This window comes from Somniosus microcephalus, chromosome 19 (assembly GCF_052327205.1).
Source record: "Somniosus microcephalus isolate GS21.2 chromosome 19, FLI_Smic_1.0, whole genome shotgun sequence".
Lineage (NCBI taxonomy): Eukaryota > Metazoa > Chordata > Chondrichthyes > Squaliformes > Somniosidae > Somniosus > Somniosus microcephalus.
The window spans coordinates 7,442,424-7,457,787 of NC_141005.1; positions in this window are offsets into that span (position 1 = coordinate 7,442,424).

A 15,364-nucleotide genomic window follows, 5' to 3' on the forward strand; every position below is an offset into this window, starting at 1 on the left:
TAGAGTCCAAAAATCTATCGATCTCAGCCTTGAATATACTCAACGACTGAGCCTCCACAGCCCTCTGGGGCAGAGAATTCCAAAGATTCACAACCCTCTGGGTGAAGAAATTCCTCCTCATCTGAGTCTTAAATGGCCGACCCCTTATCCTGAGACTGTGACCCCTGGTTCTAGACTCTCCAGCCGGGGGAAACAACCTCTCAGCATCTACCCTGTCAAATCCCCCTCAGAATCGTGTATGTTTCAATGAGATCACCTCTCATTCTTCTAAACTCCAGAGAGTATCGGCCCAATTTACACAATCTCTCCTCATAGAACATTGTCGGAAACATGTCAGGTACCATATTGGAGGGGTTTCTGGGGGCTTCCTAAAACAGCCATTTGGCCCCTTGAATATCTTAATAAAGGGCCTGTTTTGGAAGATGAACCAGATATTGACTTGCCCTGAGCACCGGGCCTGCTGAGCCCAGGATTGCCAGGTCTACAGGCGGCCTAATCAGCGGTCCTTAAAGTAATTACAGCCTCCTGCCAGTGGTGGAGCTGCAGCACCTCCAGTGGTGGAGCTGCAGCACCTCCACTGGTAGGAGGGTATAACTGCAGCGTGACAAGTTTACATAGCTAGTTTCCATTGCAATTGTCAACACAGGAACTTATAATAGAAAAAGTTGACAGGAAGCGTGCACAGATGTAAGTATATATTGTGATTTTAAAAAAAATAAACACAAGCATTCGATTCCTGTAACAGTCGAGCTGCACTGCTGAAGGAATCTAAATCTGAATCCTAGCGACCCTGTAATTGCAAAGCATGCGATGCCCTGTGGGGCAAAGGATCCTGGGTTTAATCCTTAAAATAAACCAATAGTGATCGGAAGTGGCAGGTGCACAGAGTATTTAGATTTGCTGGAGCGTTAAGCTTTCTGCTAATTAATATAAGGAAAACATTTGCGGGGCTATTGAGAAAGAGCGGGGGAGTGGGACTAATTGGAGAGCTCTGTCAAAGAGCTGGCACAGGCACGATGGGCCGAATGGCCTCCTTCTGAACTGTGTCATTCTGTGAATTACTTGCACAATTGGTGTTACACTTGCTCTGTGAAATTGGTGGAAACTTTAATTGCTTGTTACAACGACACTGCTTTTAAAAAGAAGTGTTTGATTAAAGAATCACTGTAGTGTATAATAGAGGGATTCTTGGTGCAGTTAAGCATTAAATTCTGCGTAAGTTTCTCAAGGAACGGAGAACAGTTTGAAAAACCGTGTACATACCTGAAACAAAGTGTGGCAACTGTTTCCTGGGGTACGTTCCCTGGGCACTGACTCTCACTGGGGTACGTTCCCGGGGCACTGACTCTTGCTGGGGTACATAAGAACATAAGAAATAGGAGCAGGAGTAGGCCAATCGGCCCCTCGAGCCTGCTCCGCCATTCAATAATATACATAGATACATAGATACATAGAGATAGGAACAGGAGTAGGCCATTCGGCCCTTCGAGCCTGCTCCGCCATTCAATGAGATCATGGCTGATCTTACCAGTTCAGTACCCCGTCCCCGCCTTTTCTCCGTAACCCTTAATCCCCTTAGCCTTCAGAAATATATCCAATTCTCTCTTGAAAATATTTATTGAATTAGCCTTCACAGCCCTCTGTGGCAGGGAATTCCACAGGCTCACCACTCTTTGAGTGAAGAAATTCTTCCTCATCTCTGTTTTAAATGATTTGCCCGCTATTTTTAGACTGTGGCCCCTGGTTCTGTGCTCCCCGGCCATTGGAAACATTCTCTCTGAATTCAGCCTGTCCAGGCCTGCCATAATTTTATATGTTTCGATGAGATCCCCTCTCAATCTTCTAAACTCCAGTGAGTACAAGCCCAAACTATTTAATCTCTCTTCGTAGGTCATTCCCGCCATTCCAGGTATCAGCCTGGTGAATCGCCGTTGCACTCTTTCCATGGCAAGAACATCCTTCCGCAGATGGGGCGACCAAAACTGTACACAATACTCCAGATGCGGTCTCACCAGCACCTTGTACAGCTGTAGTAAGGTATCCCTATTCCTATACTCGAACCCCCTTGATATGAAGGCCAACATACCATTTGCCTTCTTAATCGCCTGTTGCACCTGCATGCTCTCCTTCAGTGACTGGTGCACAAGAACACCCAGGTCCCTCTGCACTTCTCCATCTCCCAATCTATTGCCATTTAGATAATAATCTACCCTCCTGTTTTTACCCCCAAAGTGGATAACCTCGCATTTATCCACATTATAGTGCATCTGCCACGTATCCGCCCATTCCCCCAACCTGTCCAAATCGCACTGTAGCCTCCTGACATCCTCATCAGAGCCCACCCCTCCTCCTAGTTTAGTGTCGTCAGCGAATTTGGAAATATTGCATCCAATTCCCTGATCCAGATCATTTATATATATTGTGAACAGCTGGGGTCCCAGGACAGATCCTTGCGGCACCCCGCTGGTCACTGCCTGCCACTCCGAAAACGAGCCGTTTATTCCAACTCTCTGTTTTCTATCCGCCAGCCAGTTCTCTATCCACGTTAATACTTTGCCCCCAATTCCATGAGCCTTAATTTTGCATGATAATCTTTTGTGTGGAACCTTATCGAATGCTTTCTGGAAGTCAAGGTACACCACATCCACTGGCTCTCCCCCATCTATTTTACCAGTTACTTCCTCAAAAAATTCCAGCAGATTAGTCAAACACGATTTACCCTTTGTAAATCCATGTTGACTCTGTCCGATCCTTTCCCCATTTGTCAAGTGCTCCGCTATTTTATCCTTAATAATGGACTCCAGCATTTTGCCCACAACCGATGTAAGGCTTACTGGTCTATAATTCCCTGCTTTCTCTCTACCCCCCTTTTTAAATATTGGGGTAACATTAGCTACCCTCCAATCCACGGGCACTGTTCCCGAGTCAATGGAGTTCCGGAAGATGATCCTTAGAGCATCTGCTATCTCCAGGGCCACCTCCTTAAGTACCCTAGGATGTAGTTTATCAGGCCCCGGGGATTTGTCGGCCTTCAGTCCCCTCAACTTACCCAACACCATATCCCTAGAGATACTAATTTCTGTCAGCTCCTCCCTCTCATTGGTCCCCATGTTTGCCGATATTCCTGGGAGGTTATTTGTGTCCTCCTTTGTGAATACAGAACCAAAGTATGTGTTTAATTGGTCTGCCATTTCCTTATTCTCCATTATATATTCTCCCGAATCGGACTGCAAGGGACCGACTTGGGATTTTACCAGTCTTTTCCTCCTGATATACCGATAAAAGCTTTTGCAGTCTGTCTTTATGTTTGCTGCAAGTTTACTTTCGTATTCTATTTTCCCCTTCCTGATTAATCCCTTTGTCCTCTTTTGCTGTATCCTGTACTGCCCCCAATCTTCCGGTCTGGTGCTTTTTTTTGCCAGTTGATATGCCCTTTTTTTTGATTTTATGCTGTCCCTAATTTCCCTCGTTATCCACGGTTGAGTCACCTTTTTAGGTTTATTTTTATGCCAAACCGGTATAAACATGTTCTGGAATTCTTCCATTCTATCTTTGAATGCTTGCCATTGTCTCTCTACTGTCAATCCCCCCAGAAACACCACCCAATCAATCTTACCCAATTCCCGTCTCAGACCCTCGTAATTCCCTTTATTTAAGTTCTGGACCTTAGTCTCTGATTCAATTTCCTCACTCTCCATCTCGACTGAGAGCTTGATCATATTATGATCGCTCTGACCCAAGGGGCCTCGTACAAGAAGATTGCTGATAAGTCCCTTCTCATTGCACAATACCCAGTCTAAAATGGCCTGATCTCGAGTCGGCTCCTCGACATATTGGTCCAGATAACCGTCCCGAAAACATTCCAGGAATTCCTCCTCCTCAGAATTTTTACTAATTTGGGTAGTCCAATCAATATGTAAATTAAAGTCACCCATGATGACAGCTGTGCTCTTATCGCACGCTTCTCTAATTTCCCTTTTTATGCCTTCCCTCACCTCCATATTACTATTTGGAGGCCTATATATCACACCCACTAACGTTTTCCTCCCCTTGCTATTTCTCATTTCTACCCATACAGATTCCGTTTCATCCGAGTTAATATCCTTCCTTTCCATTGCATTAATCCCCTCCTTTACCAGCAATGCTACCCCACCTCCCCTACCTTTTTGCCGATCCTTCCTAAATATTGTATATCCCTGGATGTTAAGTTCCCAGCCTTGCCCACCCTGCAGCCACGTTTCTGTAATCCCAATCAAATCATACTTGTTTACCTCTATTTCCACAACTAATTCATCCACCTTGTTCCTAATGCTTCTAGCATTAAGATACAAAGCCTTCAGGCTTGCTTTTTTCACACTCTCATTATGAATTAGTTTGGCCCTTTGTGTTTCTCTCCTTTGCTTATTGCTTCTCACCTTTCTACCATCTATTTCTGACTTCATATGACTTCCCTCTTTTCCACTACCTAGGTTCCCATCCCCCTGCCAAATTAGTTTAAATCCTCCCGAACCGCCCTAGAAAATATTACCCCGAGGACATCGGCTCCCTCACAGTTCAGGTGTAGACCGTCCCCTTGGTACAGGTCCCTCCTCCCCAAGAACTGGTTCCAATGCCTCAAGAATTTAAATCCCTCTCCCTTGCACCACTGCTCAAGCCACGTATTTAGCTTATTTATCTTACTCTCTCTAAACTTATTAGCTCGTGGCACTGGTAGCAATCCAGAGATTACTACCTTTGAGGTCCTACTTTTCAATTTAGCTCCTAACTCCCTAAATTCAGCTTGTAGGACCTCCTCCCTCTTTTTACCTACATCGTTGGTACCTACATGTACCACGACAACTGGCTGATCCCCCTCCCCCTTCAGAATGCTCTGCACCCGCTCCGAGACATCCTTGACCCTTGCACCAGGGAGGCAACATACCATCTTGGAGTCTCGGTCTCGGCCACAGAAACTCCTGTCTATCCCCCTTACAATTGAATCCCCTATCACTATAGCCCTATCCCTCTTTTTCCCGCCCTTCTGTGCAGCAGAGCCAGTCATGGTGCCCTGAACCTGGCTGCTGGTGCCTTCCCCTGATAAGTCATCTCCCCCAACAGTACCCAAAACGGTAAACCTGTTTTGGAGGGAGATGACCGCAGGTGACTCCTGCACTACCTTCCTGCCTTTACCCTGCCTTTTGGTCACCCATTTACTGTCTGAGCTAGCCTTTACCTGCGGTGTGACCAACTCACTGAATGTGCTATCCACAAGATCCTCAGCATCGCGTATGCTCCAGAGTGAGTCCATTCGCAGCTCCAGCGCCGCCATGCGGTCCGCTAGGAGCTGCAGCTGGACACACTTCCTGCACACATAGTTGTCAGGGACAGTGTCCCTGATTTCCCACATGGCACAGGAGGAGCATGACACGGGTCTGAGCTGCCCTTCCATGACTTAACCCTTACAAGACCCTTTTATTTACTACGATTTAGCTTAATTATTGAATTCTACTTAGAATAAGTTTGTGAAAGTACTCACCAACCAGTCACCTACCTGTTTTCTGGTGTTGTATTTTCACTGCCGCCTCCTGTCCTGGAACCTTTTCCACCTAGGTTAGGCTCCTGAAATAAAATAAATTGAACCTACCTTTTCAACTTCCCCTAACCCCTAAAAGGTTAGAGGAGGTGGAAGGGTGGGAGACACTACACTGTAGTGTTTCGGGTTTAGCAACAGCTCCACTTATATAAGAGTTACTGGCCTCCTGCTCTCCCGACTGCACCAGCTGCTCCCTGGTGACGTCACACACTGATTACTATTTACCCCTCTCCTCTGCTGTTGATTTGGTACGCCTCGCAACTGCCGCCGGTTTTTAAGCCGGGCTCCTCCTCGCTGCTCTCTGCTGCTCCAAGTGCTCTCGGGCCTCGCTGGTCGTGGGTTTTTATACCCGACTGCTCCTCCTCTGCTCCCGCTGCTCTGAGTGCTCTCGGGCCTCGCTGGTCGTGGGTTTTTATACCCGACTGCTCCTCCTCTGCTCCCGCTGCTCCGAGTGCTCTCGGGCCTCGCTGGTCGTGGGTTTTTATACCCGACTGCTCCTCCTCTGCTCCCGCTGCTCCGAGTGCTCTCGGGCCTCGCTGGTCGTGGGTTTTTATACCCGACTGCTCCTCCTCTGCTCCCGCTGCTCCGAGTGCTCTCGGGCCTCGCTGGTCGTGGGTTTTTATACCCGACTGCTCCTCCTCTGCTCCCGCTGCTCCGAGTGCTCTCGGGCCTCGCTGGTCGTGGGTTTTTATACCCGACTGCTCCTCCTCTGCTCCCGCTGCTCCGAGTGCTCTCGGGCCTCGCTGGTCGTGGGTTTTTATACCCGACTGCTCCTCCTCTGCTCCCGCTGCTCCGAGTGCTCTCGGGCCTCGCTGGTCGTGGGTTTTTATACCCGACTGCTCCTCCTCTGCTCCCGCTGCTCCGAGTGCTCTCGGGCCTCGCTGGTCGTGGGTTTTTATACCCGACTGCTCCTCCTCTGCTCCCGCTGCTCCGAGTGCTCTCGGGCCTCGCTGGTCGTGGGTTTTTATACCCGACTGCTCCTCCTCTGCTCCCGCTGCTCCGAGTGCTCTCGGGCCTCGCTGGTCGTGGGTTTTTATACCCGACTGCTCCTCCTCTGCTCCCGCTGCTCCGAGTGCTCTCGGGCCTCGCTGGTCGTGGGTTTTTATACCCGACTGCTCCTCCTCTGCTCCCGCTGCTCCGAGTGCTCTCGGGCCTCGCTGGTCGTGGGTTTTTATACCCGACTGCTCCTCCTCTGCTCCCGCTGCTCCGAGTGCTCTCGGGCCTCGCTGGTCGTGGGTTTTTATACCCGACTGCTCCTCCTCTGCTCCCGCTGCTCCGAGTGCTCTCGGGCCTCGCTGGTCATGGGTTTTTATACCCGACTGCTCCTCCTCTGCTCCCGCTGCTCCGAGTGCTCTCGGGCCTCGCTGGTCGTGGGTTTTTATACCCGACTGCTCCTCCTCTGCTCCCGCTGCTCCGAGTGCTCTCATGGCTGATCTGATCCTAACCGCCAATCTACTATCACAGAACCATCTCCTGAATCTAACAGAATTAGACACACGAATTAGGAGCAGGATCAGGCTACACGGCCCCTTGGCCCGCTCCACTACCCACAGGGCCATGACCGATCCGAACCTAGACTCATGTCCAAATTCCTGCCCGCTCCCCGTAACCCTTAATTCCCTTTACTTCTAGGAAACTGTCTATTTCTGTTTTAAATTTATGTAATAATGTAGCTTCTACAGCTTTTTGGGGCAGTATATTCCATGGACCTACCGCCCTCTGAGTGAAGTAGTTCCTCCTCATCTCAGTTTTGAAAGAGCAGCCCCTTATTCTAAGACTATGCCCCCTAGTTCTAGTTTCACCCATCATCGGGAACATCCTCCCCGCGTCCACCCGATCCAACCCCTTCACAATCTTATATGTTTCAATAAGATCACCTCTCATTCTTCTGAACTCCAATGAGTAGAGTCCCAATCTACTCAACCTCTCCTCATATGTCCATCCCCTCATCCCCGGGATTAACCGAGTGAACCTTCTTTGTACTGACTCGAGAGCAAGTATGTCCTTTCTTAAGTATGGACACCAAAACTGTACGCAGTATTCCAGGTGCGGTCTCACCAATACCTTGTACAACTGAAGCAATACCTCCCTATTTTTATATTCTATCCCCCTAGCAATGAAAGCCAACATTCCATTGGCCTTCTTAATCACTTGCTGCACCTGCATACTAACCTTTTGAGTTTCGTGCACCAGGACCCCCAGATCCCTTTGTACTTCAGTACTTTCCAGTTTCTTGCCATTAAGATAATAACTTGCTCTACGATTTTTCCTGCCAAAGTGCATAACCTCACACTTTCCAGTATTGTATTCCATCTGCCAAATCTCTGCCCACTTACTTAGCCTGTCTATGTCCCCTTGCAGGTTCCTGGGGCACTGACTCTCACTGGGGTACATTCCTGGGGCACTGACTCTCGCTGGGGTATGTTCCCTGGGCATTGACTCTCACTGGGGTACGTTCCCTGGGCACTGACACTCGCTGGGGTACGTTCCCTGGGCACTGACTCTCACTGGGGTACATTCCCTGGGCACTGACTCTCGCTGGGGTATGTTCCCTGGGCACTGACTCTCACTGGGGTACATTCCCTGTGCACTGACTCTGGGGTACAATTCCTGGGCACTGACTCTCACTGGGATATGTTCCCTGGGCACTGACTCTCACTGGGGTACAATCCCTGGGCACTGACTCTGGGGTACAATTCCTGGGCATTGACTCTCACTGGGGTACATTCCCTGGGCACTGACTCTGGGGTACAATTCCTGGGCACTGACTCTCACTGGGGTATGTTCCCTGGGAACTGACTCTCACTGGGGTACAATCCCTGGGCACTGACTCTGGGGTACAATTCCTGGGCACTGACTCTCACTGGGGTACAATTCCTGAGCATTGACTCTCACTGGGGTACGTTCCCTGGGCACTGACTCTCACTGAGGTACGTTCCCTGGGCACTGACTCTCACTGGGGTACAATCCCTGGGCACTGACTCTCCCTGGGGTACGTTCCCTGGGCACTGACTCTCACTGGGGCACGTTCCCTGGGCACTGACTCTCACTGGGGTACGTTCCCTGGGCACTGACTCTCTGGTACCTCACCCAAGTGGCTATTCCTCATACTGAGGGCTGGGCCTCATTAGCATTGGGCCGGTGGAGTGCGATGGGAGAACAAGGTTGCCCCCCGAATATCAGACTGCCCAGCCAGGCTCCGGGCTGGAAGTGGTGATGCCAACCCTCCGAGATTGGCCTGGAGTCTCCAGGAATCGAAGATTAATCTCCAGGACAATGCGGCCAGCAAAGACCCCGGAGAAATAGCAAGGGGGCGACAAAATGTTAAGAATCATCCAATCTGGTAACGAGGAGTCTGTTCGCTTTCCAATTGGCCGTGGGAAGGCGGGGCTCCGTGAGAATGGACGCGTTGGGCGACCAATGGCGGGAGAGCGGGGGCGGGGCGGTTGGAGGTCATGTGATGAGACCTCCAGGAATACGTCCAATCAGAGTTGGCGACCTCTAGCTGGCAGGTGATAGGTCAGTGGTGGGGTGAGGCGGGGGGGGGAATAGTCCGATCTCGGGAGTAAAGGAGGACCCTGAGTGGCCCAGGCTGGGTTTGTGAGTCACTCCTGGTGCTCCCGGCCCCACGGAAATACAGTAAAACTTTACCTGTGGGCTCCTCATTGGCTGGAGGGCCGGCTGATCTTCGACAGAGTGAGCACGGCCTCAGATTCACCCAGTACTGACCTAAAAAGGCAAGCGGGGTCCAAGGTACATCATGTTAGGGGACAGCCATGGCTCAGTGGGCGGCACTTCTTGTCTCTGACTCAGGCGGTTGTGGGTTCGAGCCCCACTCCAGAGACTTGTAGTACATAACCCAGGCTGAGACTCCCAGTGCAGTGCTGAGGGAGTGCCGCACTGTTGAAGGTGCCGTCTGTTGGATGAGACGTTAAACCGAGGCCCCGTCTGCTCAGGTGGACGCAAAAGATCCCGTGGCGCTATTTCAAAGAAGATCAGGGGAGGTCAGAATTCAAAAGTGACATCACAGCCAAGCTGGTAGGTGATTGGCTGGTTGGTGAGTACTTTTCCTTCCCTTTTAAACCTTTATAAGTTGGTAAGTTCAATTAAATAGAGGTGTGATATACATCATCTAGAATCGGGGCAGAGGGTATTTAAAAGTAATAATAATAAATTTAATTAATTACATAGAATGGCAGAGCAGGTGATGTGTTACTGCTACAATATGTGGGAGCTGGTGGACACCATTGATGCTCACGGTGATCACATTTTCAGTAAGTGTTGGCTGCTCGAGGAACTCCGGCTCCGTGTTGATGAGTTTCAAACACTGTGACACATCAGGGAGGGGGAGAGTTACCTGGACTCTGTGTTCCAGGAAGTAGTCACACCAATTAGATTAACTAATTCAGATGCAGTCTGTGGTCAGGGACAGGAGGGTGTGACTATGAGTGAGGCAGGTACGGGAATCCAGGAGGTAGTGTTGGAAGAGCTGCAGCCCTTGCTCTTGTCCAACAGGTTCGAGGCTCTTACTCCCTGTGAGGACAGGAACAGAGACTGCAGGGAGGATGAGCAACCTGGCCACAGCACCGTGGAACGAGGGGCCATTCAAGTGGGGGGAGTAAAAAGAAATGTTGTAGTGGTGGGGGATAGTATCATTAGGGGGATAGATAGGGTTCTTTGCAGCCGAGAGCGAGAGTCCCGAAGGCTGTGTTGTCTGCCCGATGCCAGGGTTAAGGACATCTCCTCTGGGCTGGAGAGAAACTTGGAGTGGGAGGGGGAGGATCCAGTTGTCGTGGTCCATGATGGTACCAACGACATAGATAGGACAAGGAAAGAGGTTCTGCTGAGGGAGTATGAGCAGCTAGGGGCCAAATTAAAAAACAGAACCACAAGGGTAATAATCTCTGGATTACTACCTGAGCCACGAGCAAATTTGGCTAGGGTAAATAAAATCAGAGAGTTAAATGCGTGGCTCAAAGACTGGTGTGGGAGAAATGGGTTTTGCTTCTTGGGACACTCGCACCAGTACTGGGACAGGAGAGAGCTGTTCCGTTGGGACGGACTTCACTTGGCCAGTGCTGGGACTAGAATCCTGGCGAATCGAATAACTAGGGCTGTAGAGAGAGCTTTAAACTAATTAGTGGGGGGGGGGGAGGTTTCAAGAGAGCGAAAAATAAAAATGTCAGCGGAGAAGGCAATAGAGCAAGGTAGCAGTGGGGGAATTAAAAACCAGAGCGTGTCAGGAAGGGACAGAATGTATAAAGATAAAGGTAAAGTAGTAAAAGGGGTAAAAGCAGGAATAAATTGTCACAAAACATATTTAAAAGTTCTTTATCTGATTGCATGCAGCATTCATAACAAAATAGATGAGTTGAGGGTACAAATAACTCCACATGGGTATGATCTGGTGGCCATTACAGAAACATGGCTGCAAGGTGACCATGACTGGGAACTAAACATCCAGGGGTATTTGACAATTAGGAAGGACAGACAGGAAGGAAAGGGAGGTGGGGTGGCTATGTTAATAAAGGATGGAATCACTGCAATAGTGAGAAATGATACTGGGTCAAAGGATCAGGATAGTGAAACAGTTTGGGTGGAGATAAGGAATAATAAGGGGAAAAAGTCACTAGTGGGCGTAGTCTATAGGCCTCCTAACAGTTGCAACTCTGTTGGTCGGAGTATAAATCAGGAAATAGTTGGGGCTTGTAATAAGGGAACAGCTATAATCATGGGGGGTTTTAACTTTCATATTGACTGGACAAATCAAATTGGGCAGGGCAACCTTGAGGAAGAGTTCATAGAGTGCATTAGGGACGGGTTCCTTGAGCAGTATGTTACTGAACCAACCAGGGGGCAGGCAATCTTAGATCTGGTCCTGTGTAATGAGACAGATTAATAAAAATGTCCTAGTAAAGGATCCCCTAGGAATGAGTGACCATAACATGGTTGAATTCCAAATTCAGTTGGAGGGTGAGAGAGTTGGATCTCAAACCAGTGTACTAAGCTTAAATAAAGGAGACTATGAAGGTATGAGAGCAGAGTTGACTAAAGTGGACTGGGAAAATAGATTAAAGTGTAAGACGGTACATGAGCAGTGGTGTACATTCAAGAAGATATTTCACAACTTTCAAGAAAAATATATTCCACTGAGGAAAAAGGGGCGTAAAAGAAAAGACAGCCATCCGTGTTTAAGTAAAGTAATAAAGGACAGTATCCGACTGAAAACAAGGGCATATAAAGTAGCCAAATCTAGTGGGAGGATAGAAGATTGGGAAGCATTTAAAAGCCAGCAAAGAATAACTAAAAGATTAATTAAGAAAGGGAAGATAGATTATGAAAGTAAACTAGCAAAAAATATAAAAACAGATAGCAAGAGTTTCTACAGTTATATAAAAAGAAAAGGATGGCTAAAGTGAATGTTGGTCCCTTAGAGGACGAGGCCGGGAAATTAGTGGTGGGGAACATGGAGATGGCAAAAACGCTGAACAAATATTTTGTATCAGTCTTTACAGTAGAGGACACTAAAAATATCCCAACACTGGACAAACAGGGGGCTATAGGGGGGGAGGAGCTAAACACAATTAAAATCACTAAGGAGGTGGTACTCGGTAAGATAATGGGACTAAAGGCGGATAAATCCCCTGGACCTGATGGCTTACATCCTAGGGTCTTGAGGGAAGTAGCAGTAGGGATTGCGGATGCATTGGTGGTAATTTTCCAAAACTCCCTGGATTCAGGAAAGCTCCCAGCAGATTGGAAAACTGCTAATGTAATGCCCTTATTTAAAAAGGGAGGTAGACAAAAGGCTGGAAACTATAGACCAGTTAGCCTAACATCTGTGGTTGGTAAAATGTTGGAGTCCATTATTAAGGAAGCAGTAACAGGACATTTGGATAAGCATAATTTAATCGGACAGAGTCAGCATGGTTTTATGAAGGGGAAGTCATGTTTGACAAATTTGCTCGAATTCTTTGAGGACCGTAACAAACAGGGTGGATAAAGGGGAACCAGTGGATGTGGTGTATTTGGACTTCCAAAAGGCATTTGACAAGGTGCCACACAAAAGATTACTGCACAAGATAAAAAAATCACAGGATTGGGGGTAATATACTGGCATGGGTGGAAGATTGGCTATCTAACAGAAAACAGAGAGTTGGGATAAATGGTTCATGCTCGGGTTGGCAATCAGTAACTAGTGGTGTTCCGCAGGGGTCAGTGCTGGGACCCCAACTCTTTACAATCTATATTAACGATTTGGAGGAAGGGACCAAGTGCAACATATCCAAGTTTGCCAACGATACAAAGATGGGAGGGAAAGCAGTGAGTGAGGAGGACATAAAAAACCTGCAAAAGGACACAGACAGGCTAAGTGAGTGGGCGGAGATTTGGCAGATGGAATATAATGTTGGAAAGTGTGAGGTTATGCACTTTGGCAGAAAAAATCAAAGAGCAAGTTATTATCTAAATGGAGAGAAACTACAAAGTGCTACAGTACAAAGGGATCTGGGGGTCCTGGTGCATGAAACACAGAAGGTTAGTATGCAGGTACAGCAGGTGATCAGGAAGGCCAATGGAATCTTGGCTTTTATTGCAAGGGGGATGGAGTATAAAAGCAGGGAAGTCTTGCTTCAGTTATACAGGGTACTGGTGAGGCCACACCTGGAATACTGCGTACAGTTTTGGTTTCCATATTTAAGAAAAGATATACTTGCTCTCGAGGCACTTCAGAGAAGGTTCACTCGGTTGATTCCTGAGATGAGGGGGTTGACTTATGAGGAAAGGTTGAGTAGGTTGGGCCTCTACTCATTGGAATTCAGAAGAATGAGAGGCGATCTTATCGAAACATATAAGATTGTGAGGGGGCTTGATCAGGTGGATGCAGTGAGGATGTTTCCACTGATGGGTGAGACTAGAACTAGGGGGCATAATCTTAGAATAAGGGGCTGCCCTTTCAAAACTGAGATGAGGAGAAACTTCTTCACTCAGAGGGTAGTAAATCGATGGAATTTGCTACCTCAGAGAGCTGTGGAAGCTGCGACATTAAATAAATTTAAAACGGAGATAGACAGTTTCCTAGCTGATAAGGGAATTAGGGGTTACGGGGAGCGGGTGAGGAAGTGGACGTGAGTCTAGGTTCGGATCAGCCATGATCCTATTGAATGGCGGAGCAGGCCCGAGGGGCCGTATGGCCTACTCCTGCTCCTACTTCTTATGTTCTTATGTTCTTATGGGAGTGCTCCCCGGTGTCCTGGGGCCAATATTTATCCCTCAACCAACATCACTGAAAACAGATTATCTGGTCATTATCACATTGCTGTTGGTGGGAGCTTGCTGTGCGCAAATTGGCTGCTGCGTTTCCCACATTACAACAGTGACGACACTTCAAAAAGTATTTCATTGGCTGTAAAGCGCTTTGGGACGCCCTGAGGTGGTGAAAGCCTCGATATAAATATAATTAACGCAGGTATGAATTTAAACCAAGCATCCAGAGGGATTGAGCTTAAGCAGATGAGCGTCGCTGACAGTCGGAAAAATCCACCCCACCATGTTCAGAATAATTAAGATATTCACTGGTCAGAGAATATGATCTGATACAGCAAGAGCCTGGCTGGGGAATGAGCTAGCGTTGAGGTTTAATTACCCAGTGTATCTTCGTGCATACTGATACCAAGACTGCGACTGAATTTCTGGAATCCCTCCAATTGCTGCTTGACGCAGCCGCCACTGGGTGGCACCGAAGGCGTCAGGGATCGAACGCTCCCTAATTCTGTCTATGTGAGTAGAGAGAAGGCCGCTCAACCCATCAAGCCTCTGCCTCGGACACAGAGCAAGTGCAATCCATTTGGTCTCAACAACCCCACTCTCTTCACCCCACTACATACCTGGGATGGCAGGAATGACGTATGAGGAGAGATTGAATCGATTGGGCTTGTATTCGCTAGAATTTAGAAGAATGAGAGGGAATCTCATTGAAACTTATAAAATTCTAACAGGACTAGACAGACTAGATGCAGGAAGGATGTTCCCGATGGCCGGGGGAGTCCAGAACCAGGGGTCACAGTCTAAGGATAAGGGGTAAGCCATTAGGACAGAGATGAGGAGGAATTTCTTCACCCAGAGAGTGGTGAACCTGTGGAATTCTCTGCCACAGAAGGCAGTAGAGGCCAATTCATTAAATATATTCAAGAAGGAGTTGGATATATTTCTTAAGGCTAAAGGGACCAAGGGATATGGGGAGAAGGCAGGGACCGGGTACTGAATTTGGATGATCAGCCATGATCTCATTGAATGGTGGAGCAGGCTCGAGGGGCCGAATGGCCTCCTCCTGCTCCTATCTTCTATGTTTCTTTTGGCGGCCGTGCCTTCAGCTGCCGAGGCTCTAAGCTCTGGAATTCCCTCCCTAAACCTCTCCGCCTCTCTCTTCTTTTAAGATGCTCCTTAAAACCTGCCTCTCTGACCAAGCTTTTGGTCACCTGTCCTAATATCTCCTTTTCCTGGCTATTCACTTTTTGTCTGATAATCGCTCCTGTGAAGCACCTTGGGACGTTTTACAGTGTTAAAGACGCTGTATAAATGCAAGTTGTTGTTGTATCAAGTATCATAGCCACTCCCCCACCCAGAGAGAATGTTAAAAAACTTGCATCTACATAGCACCTTATCACAACCTGATGAATTATTTTTGAATATAAGAACATAAGAATTAGGAGCAGGAGTCGGCCAAATGGCCCCTCGAGCCTGCTCCGCCATTCAATAAGTTCATGGCTGATCTTCGACCTCAACTCCACTTTC